This window comes from Manacus vitellinus, unplaced genomic scaffold, assembly GCF_001715985.3.
Source record: "Manacus vitellinus isolate BGI_N305 unplaced genomic scaffold, ASM171598v3 scaffold_4_pilon, whole genome shotgun sequence".
NCBI classification, from domain to species: Eukaryota; Metazoa; Chordata; class Aves; order Passeriformes; family Pipridae; genus Manacus; species Manacus vitellinus.
In genome coordinates, this window is record NW_021940604.1 from 1,181,834 (window position 1) to 1,190,356 (window position 8,523).

Here is an 8,523-nt window from a genome sequence, read left to right on the forward strand (position 1 = left end):
CAACCACCTGCAGCAGAACAACGATATTAATTCAGATAGATCCTATGCTGAACAAGCATAAGACATATCTTTTTAGACTTAACACTGAAAAAGCTGAGCCCATCGTCACTTGCCTCCAAAAGTCATTGAGCCAAGGTGGCATATTATGTTGTAACAACTAAATTAGATGTACCTCCTAATTTTTAAGGACAGAGCACAAAACAGTATTCATATCATTCTGGTCTCCATGTTTTTGCAGGGAAAGTTAAACCAACCTGTCTTACTCAAATGAGGTTCTCTGACACTTAAACACTAAACCTCAGAAGGCAGGTTTTTCTTCATATTTAAAAAGTATGAAATAAAAATCACTGACTGTTAGTGTCTTCACTTACTAGTAGAAAGATTCAAAGTGACTCTAGCAAAACCATTCTCATTTGGAAGTTTAAAGCTAAGACTTTATTAGAGATAACAGATAGATCAGTATCTATTGGTTCTATCAGCACATAAAGGATTATGTCCCTCTGGAAATATATCTTTCATTTTCTGTGCTTTTAAGAAATCTATTTTAAGCCTTGGGTATTTAACATAGGTGCAAGTTTTAACTTAAGACTTTATGAAAATAAAACTAATTGCTGTTTGTAAAGCTATGCAAAATGGTCTTTTACATATGTAATTTAGGCTAGTATGACTGCAAATTAAAAGATTCAGTGGGGGCAGCCAGTGGGATATTATTTTTCAAACAACACCAGAAATTAAGAAAAAGGGGAACAGTGCAAAGAAGCTGTTCACTGTCTGAACTATGCAGATACCAAGAGAGACTAATCCTTTTTCTGCTGCTCCCCTCAATCATGCTTTTTGCAAAGCTCTATGTATTTCATTAAATCAACTTAAAATATAAAGGGGCTAATTAAACTTCAACTACTGATTTGGATATTGTATAATAAATTGCAATTCTTCTCTGCTATTCAGAAATGCTTGCAAATATAACAGCTTCTTCTTTAGACACATGTCATCCACTAGAGAACTAAAAAAGGAAAACTACTGAATTGTTATTTGGCAACTGACTACAGTGATGGATGAATGGCACATTATCACCTAGAAGGGCTTATTTCAGCCTTCAGAGTTAGTACTTTGGTTTAGAACTGAGACATATTTTTTTTAAGCAGCAAACCATATGACCTGGATTAGAACAGCCTGAAAATTGCATGGAAGTCAAATGAGTGCACTCATTTCCCCCAAAACACCTCTTTATGTAAATTAGTAATAGTGTTATCATATGGCAGAATATGAATATGTACAACACATCTATGCCATGAATATGTATAACACATAAGCTAACAAACTTCAGACTGTTCTACTGAGACCAAAAATACTCAAAAATCTGTGAAAAGTTGTTATTTACAGAACAAATGCAGCTGGTATCACTTTTCACGGGAGTGCTTCTAAGTAAGGTAAACAAGTTACTGGTAGTCTTTCCTAAGAAAACAAGTTCTGTTAAGGTTTGTGTCCATACCATTTTGTATGAGTTCATCAGAACATCTCCTTGAAGCTTAAGAGTAGCTTTAAGGGCTTCTAATATTGGTGTCAAACAGTGCTTTGAAAAAAATAATTACTTCTATTGTTAATCCCACTTACACCAATATTAAAAAAAACTCAGCAAACTAGCATTTAATACAACAGAGGGAAACACAAGTGACAATAAATCTGATGGAAGAGTGCATTTGGCAATGGTGGGATCACTGACAGTACAGTGTGATTTTGACTCCTAGCATATCTCATGGCAATTCCGCAAATTATTTGTGGAGTTATAATAAAAGACCGGATAAATTCTCTCCATCTGCTCCAGCTGCAAAGTGCAACACATTTGCTAACACTACATGATGTCTCAGCTGATTAATGGGTAGCTCATTACCCTGCAGTAGCTTGCAATTATAAATTATGTGGTTGCATGGGTCTAGGGGCACGTAACTCCTTTACCATGGCAGAGTCCCCAGATAATGATCCTCATGTTAGTTTCAGCTTGAGCACAATTCCAAAATTTTACCTCCAGGGATGCAAGTAGTCCTCTAACCTGGTCAAACTTTAGAAGAAAAACATGCTCATATGATCTTGACACAACCATCAGGTACTTGCACAAGTTCTGAAGTAGCACAGTATGCATCAGTTGGCCACTTGTTAACTTTTCCCTGAGCTTGTTAGGTCACCACAGCTGCCAGGTGTGTTGTTCTTACTAAATACCATTCACTTTGTGTGTTGTTCTTACTAAGTACCATTGTTAACATTAAGTTGTTTGATTTCTGTCAATCAAGAGTGGCTTAAAGTTCAAATAAAATATTCCAAAGGCAGACTGTGCTCTAAGTTTCTGTAGAGTAGTGGTTCCCAAATCCACTTTTGCTGAGAGCATACCTGTGGTCAGAGCAAAATTATAGATCAGTTACAATTTATCTTGACTAATTGTCAAAGCACAAATTATTCCATATTCTCCACCTGTTTTGATGATCTCTTACTTACATTTTGTTTCACCTATGGATGTTTGGCCAACCTTGTTTAACATACCTCTGTACAAGGTAACTAATTCATACAGGTTCCTGTGTGTTATTCTTGGGACTATTTAATGCAGCAGAATAATTTAACATCATTAATTTTATGAGAGAAAGGTGAAAGCAAGAGAGAACTCAGAAGCAGCTCTCACTGTAATTATCATGTGAGAAACAGTGCCTCATTATTGAATGAATTCCTTCTCTGCTCGATTTGGAGACAAGACAAACTGGATCTTCCACATATGAAATGCCCTAACCATTCAGCTGTTGCTCTGAACGAACATTGGTGTCTTGCTTCCTTTCTTGACATAAACTATATCAAGCTTTTGTTTCATTCAAAGCAGAGGGAAAATATAGATAAAACCACTTTTTTTCCCTGCAAAACAGAATTACAGGTTTACAATTGAATGATATTGCTGAGTGACATTAAATCACACAACCCACTTTACTCCATCTTTAACACTACAACCCTGATGGCAAATCCAATTAAGGCTTCAACACCTTCTCTGGATAAAAACCTCAAGTCAAAACTTTTCAACCACTTAAGTAAGAGAAAACAAGAAAGTTGGCTATTAGGAAATGGCATTTTTTGAGTCGTGCTGTTGATGCTAATTCTTACCATGAGTACATTTAATAATGTAAAACCAAGTACTTCTTAATCTGAGCTGGGACTCTCATGATATACTCAAGCCCTTCCCTCTCACATCTAGCAGGGATGGTGCCCATCTTACTTGCTGAGTCACAGGACTCCCTCATCTCATATATGGTGCAGATCAACACAGTAAGCCTTGTACCTCAGCCTCACAAGCCCTTCCACATTCCTTCCAGCTTTCAAGCCCCATTGGAAATAGCATAAGCAAGCATATGGATGATACATTTGAAGTAACCTTCCAGTGACTACAGAACAGTCCTACATGATTTCTCCTTTTGAGTGGAGACACCTGAGAAACAAATTGTCACAAACACAAAAAATACGAAGTTACCTGCATTAAAAAAACCCCAAACACTAGTGATGTTCCCTCATGCTCAATACTGCAGCCAGTTCTGTTTAATATCGTTATCAATGATCTGGATGAGGTGATCAAGTGCACCCTCCAGTCAGTTTGCAGACAATACTAAGTTGGGCAGGAATGTTGATCTGCTGGAGGGTAGGAAGGCTCTGCAGAGCAATCTGGACTGGATTGATGGACCAAGGCCAGTTGTATGAGGTTCAATAAGGCAAAGTGCCAGGTCCTGTAGTTGGGTCATAACAACCCCATGCAGTGTTACAGGCTGGGGAATGAGTGGCTGGAAAGTTGCCCAGGGGAAAAGGACCTGGGGGTGCTGGTTGACAGCTGGTGAACATGAGCCAGCAGTGTGCCCAGGTGGCCTCCTGGCCTGTATCAGAAATAGTGTGGCCAGCAGGACCAGGGCAGTGATCATCCCCCTGTACTCGGCCCTGGTGAGGCCACACCTCAAGTACTATGTGCAGTTCTGGGCCCCACACTACAAGAAAGACATTGAGGTACTGGAGTGTGTCCAGAGAAGGGCAATGGAGCTGGTGGAGGCTCTAGAGGAGCAGCTGAGGGAGCTGGGGTTGTTTAGTCTGTGAAAAAAGGAGGCTCGGGCTGACCTCATCACTCTCTACAACCACCAGAGATTGTTGCCAGGTGGGGGACAGTCTCCTACCCCAGACAACCAGAGACAAGAGGATGGGACCTCAAGCTGCACCAGGGCAGGTTCAGACTGGACATGAGGAAGAATTTTTTCACTGAAAGGGAAGCTAAACATTGGAACAGGCTGCCCAGGGAAGGGTGGTAGTCACCATGCCTGGAAGTGTTCAAGATATGACTGGATGTGGCACTTACTGCTATAGTCTAGTTGACAAAGTGGTATTTGGTAAACGGTTGGACTCTATGATCAATAAGATCTTTTTTCCAACCTTAATGGCTCTATGATTCTATGTGCTTTCTAATGGATTTTGTCCTTGGGTTTGATCTTGGATGGCTGCCAGACACTGAACCTGCCACTTTAACTCCCCCTCTTCAACAGGATGGGGAGAAAGTAAAATGGAAAAGCTCATAGGCTGGTTGAGATAAGGATGGGGAGATTGCTCACCAATTACTGTCACAGGCAAAAAAGAAAAGCATTGGCTTAGGGAAAATTAAATTTATTGCAAATAAAAAATTGAGTAGGATAGTTAGAAACAAAGACAAAACTAAATACACCTTTCCCTTCACCCTCTCTTCCCAGGCTCAACTTCACTTCCAACTCTTCTATCTCCTTTTTCCCCCTGCAACCAGCACAGGGGGATGGATAATGGGGGTTGCAGTCAGTTTATAACAGCTTTTCCCTGCTTCTCCCTCCTCCTTGCACTTTTCCCCTGTTGCAGAGTGAGGCCCCCTTTACAAGCTGGTCAAACATGAGTCCTTCCCATGCACTGTTGTTCTTCAAGACCTGCTACAGCATGGGTCCATTCCACAGGGTCCCGTTCTTCAGTAACAGACTGCTCCAGAATGGTTCCCCCACAGGGTCACAGGTTCTGCCATAAAACTTTTCCATGGAGCATGGGCTCCTTTCCATAGGCTGCATCTCCTGCCAAGAGCCTGCTCCTGTGGGGGTTCTCCCCAGACTGAAGCTTCCCTCAGGGTAGATCCACCTGCTCTGACATGGGGTCCTTCATGGGCTGCAGAGCTCATACTTGCTCCTGTGCAGTCCTCCGTGGGCTACAGACAGATAACCTGAGTTACCATGGTCTTCTCCACAGGTTGCAGGGGATTCTCTGTTCCCGCACTTGGAGGACCTCCTCCCCCTCCTTCTTCCCTGATCTTTGGTGTATGCAGGACTGTTTCTCACATTTTTTGTCACTCTTCTCTCACATCTGCTGCACAGTGGTTTTTACCCCTCCTTAATTACGTTCTCACAGAGGCACCACCAGCTTCCTGGATGGCTTAGCATTTGCTGGCCACTGCAGAGCCATCTAGAACCAACTGTACTCAGCATGGGGCAGTCCCTAGTCTCTTCTCACAGAGGTTCCTCCCTCCCAGCCCCCCGCTACCAGACTCTTGCCACATAAACCCAGCACAGTCCTGTTCATACTTTATACCCTCAAGAAAGCAGGCCTTTGGTTAATGTAGTTTGTGATACCCACCTGGCACACATTCCAAATTACTGGAAATGTGAAGACTTAGGCATAGAGACAACTAAGTGTTCTGGGGTTTTTTTATGTTAACTCCCCTGCTAAGTAAAAATCAAGGTGAGATTCTTGTAGGTTCAACGTGACTCTAGAAAACTGAAGAGCTTCAAGACGGCATGGAGGATCACAGCTATACATGAAAACTGCCCTTCTCCCTGACCTTCAATATAGGGTTGAAAAGACAATCTTACTGCATCTGAGGTACACAATAACCACCAACATCTTGGCAAAGAACCCCTACAATCATGACAAAGATCAGGGGTAAAATCTTGTACTTTAAACTGCCTCAGCCTGTTAAACACCTATAATAGCCTTGAAATTTTTTTCAGCTATTTACACACTTGAACTAGTCAAAGAGAATACAAAAATCTAGATGGTAAAATTAGCAAATCTGGGATCATTTAAGTTTCACCTGAAGATCAAAAGGACAGTAGAAAGGTGATATTGCCAATCATACAGTTTTTGTAAATGTGTTTTGTTTTGGCTTTTTCTTATCTATATGCAGTAGATTTTATTTGAACAAAATATAGAAACTGAGTTTTCTAATTACTTGCCAGGCTCTCCTAACAAACACTAACGAACACTGTTTATATATTTAAAAAATACATCAGTGAGAATTTTTCTATTTGTTCGGGTGATTTTTTTGGGTGTGAGTTTTCTTTCTTGGTTGTTTCGATTTGGTTTTTTTTAACCTTTAATATAATGCCTCTGTGTATATCCAAAATGGCATCAGCTGAAGAATATGACTATGAGTTGCATTTAACTGATGTCAAACATGTAGATCACTTAGACTGACCCTGTTTTGTCACAAAATATGGAAGCAATTTTTGTTGTGTGCAATCCCATCTGCTCAGTAGTCTTACTGCCTTGTTAATTCAAGAACATCCTACCCATCTGTATATTAAAAACCACTTGCACAGTGCAATACCATATAACATGCTTATAAGTAAAGCCACCTTGCTTAGGCAACAAGGCATCCAGCCATCCCTTTCTCTTGAAATACACAATGACGTGAAACTCCAGACATCTGATGCTCATAAACAGCTGTCACAGTTCATAACACTCACATTATACCTTAACCAAGGTTCAAATCTCCTTAAGCAGCACATTATTTCCTGTTTGCTGCAAAGGCCTCCAGAAGCACATGTGGAACACAACTACACAATTACAATATTAAAGAGTACACAATATTCAGAAGATTACCCAACACATAACAATCAAACATTAACACTTCTGAACAAAGTCCAGCATAGATTCACGCCAGGTTGATTGTTCACTTGCTAACCAGTCACATAATCAGATTAGTTTTGTTCTGCAGCCCACCCCTTTGCTGGGAAATACTAATGCAACCCAACTTTCATTTTACTAGCAGAACTTTCTCCATTAAATCACAGTAAGCTTGAAGACAGCTCTTTTGTTACATACTTGAAAACATACTATAGGAATAAAAAGACAAATCTTGAGTGAAAAGCATATATCACAATCTATTGCTTGTGTTCCTTTTATATTGTAAAATTCTCAGTTCAGTACTACTTTATGACACTGTCAAACTGAAATGATTTTGTAAAGTCATTTCATCTTTTCCTACTACTATTTTTCTGCAGTTCATTAATTTTATGATTTAAGATAAATAAACGTCAGCACAGTTTAGGATGAAACTAAGCACCAGAACACTGAAACATCCTCAAGGCAGAAATCACATTTTCCTGATTCATTCTACAAATCTAGCCTTATGTGAATTCACGCCTGATGAAATTCTAGTTTTCACATATTTTGCAGTGAAAATCATACATGCTTATTTTGTATACATTTTTTCTACTACCTGATGCTGTAATGAGTCTGTATATCTAAATGACAGAAGTGTGGACTTTTGCCATCACATTTCATACTGCATCTAATGACAATTTATAATGTTTTCTTAACTATCAGGCCATTGGCAAGCTATAGTGAATGCTATCAGTCTTGCTCTTTGCGTTCCCTAACACACTTTTGTTCCCATTTTTTGGCAAATACTGATAGAAGCCAAGTAGAGGAATCCTCTGTCTCCAAAGGACCTTATTTTTCTATTATTTTACCAAATATTACCTCTAACACCAATAGCATGTAGAACCAACACTGAATACATACCTTGCACTCAGTAGAGAGGTCTGCGTTCAACTTACGTAATATTGATTCAGGAATGCAGGCAGTATTTGGAGGCAGTTTATAACTAAAGCCCATTTGAGCTCAAGCAGCAGAGTAAACTCCTGCCATCATCAAAAGACTGATAAATGGTCAGTGAAACACAGTTGCAGCATGCACAAGTCAAACTCCCAGCATTCTCACACAGTCTCTCAGAAGAGTCTCTATATCCTGGGACTGGATGCTATCCTTATTTAAAGTCTACTTCTTCATTCAGTTTTCCTCTCTAGTTTGGATTATTGCTTCAATATTCACCACATGCCAGTCACAGTGTGAGAATCCCATTCTTCAAACTCTGCTTTACATGCCATAACTTTTTATAAACAGTATCTGATTACTACTTTTTTTCCTCAGCACTGGAAGCAACTGGTAGTTTTGCTCTTCTGAAAACGATCAAAGCTGCCTGAACAGACATTCTGAGTCAAAGAATTTAAATCTGGTATTACAGCAAGCATTGAATTCTCCACTGAACTTAAATCTCATTTTAGGAAAGTACATGCAGCAGAGAAGAGCCATGAAGACAGTTTTAGCAGTAGTATTCTCAGAAAAACAAGCTAAAAATCCTCTAAACCACTTAAAGCATCAAGAAAGTTAAAGTGAGATACAAAATACTTTCTTACACAGCAGGATATCTAACCCAATTATAGA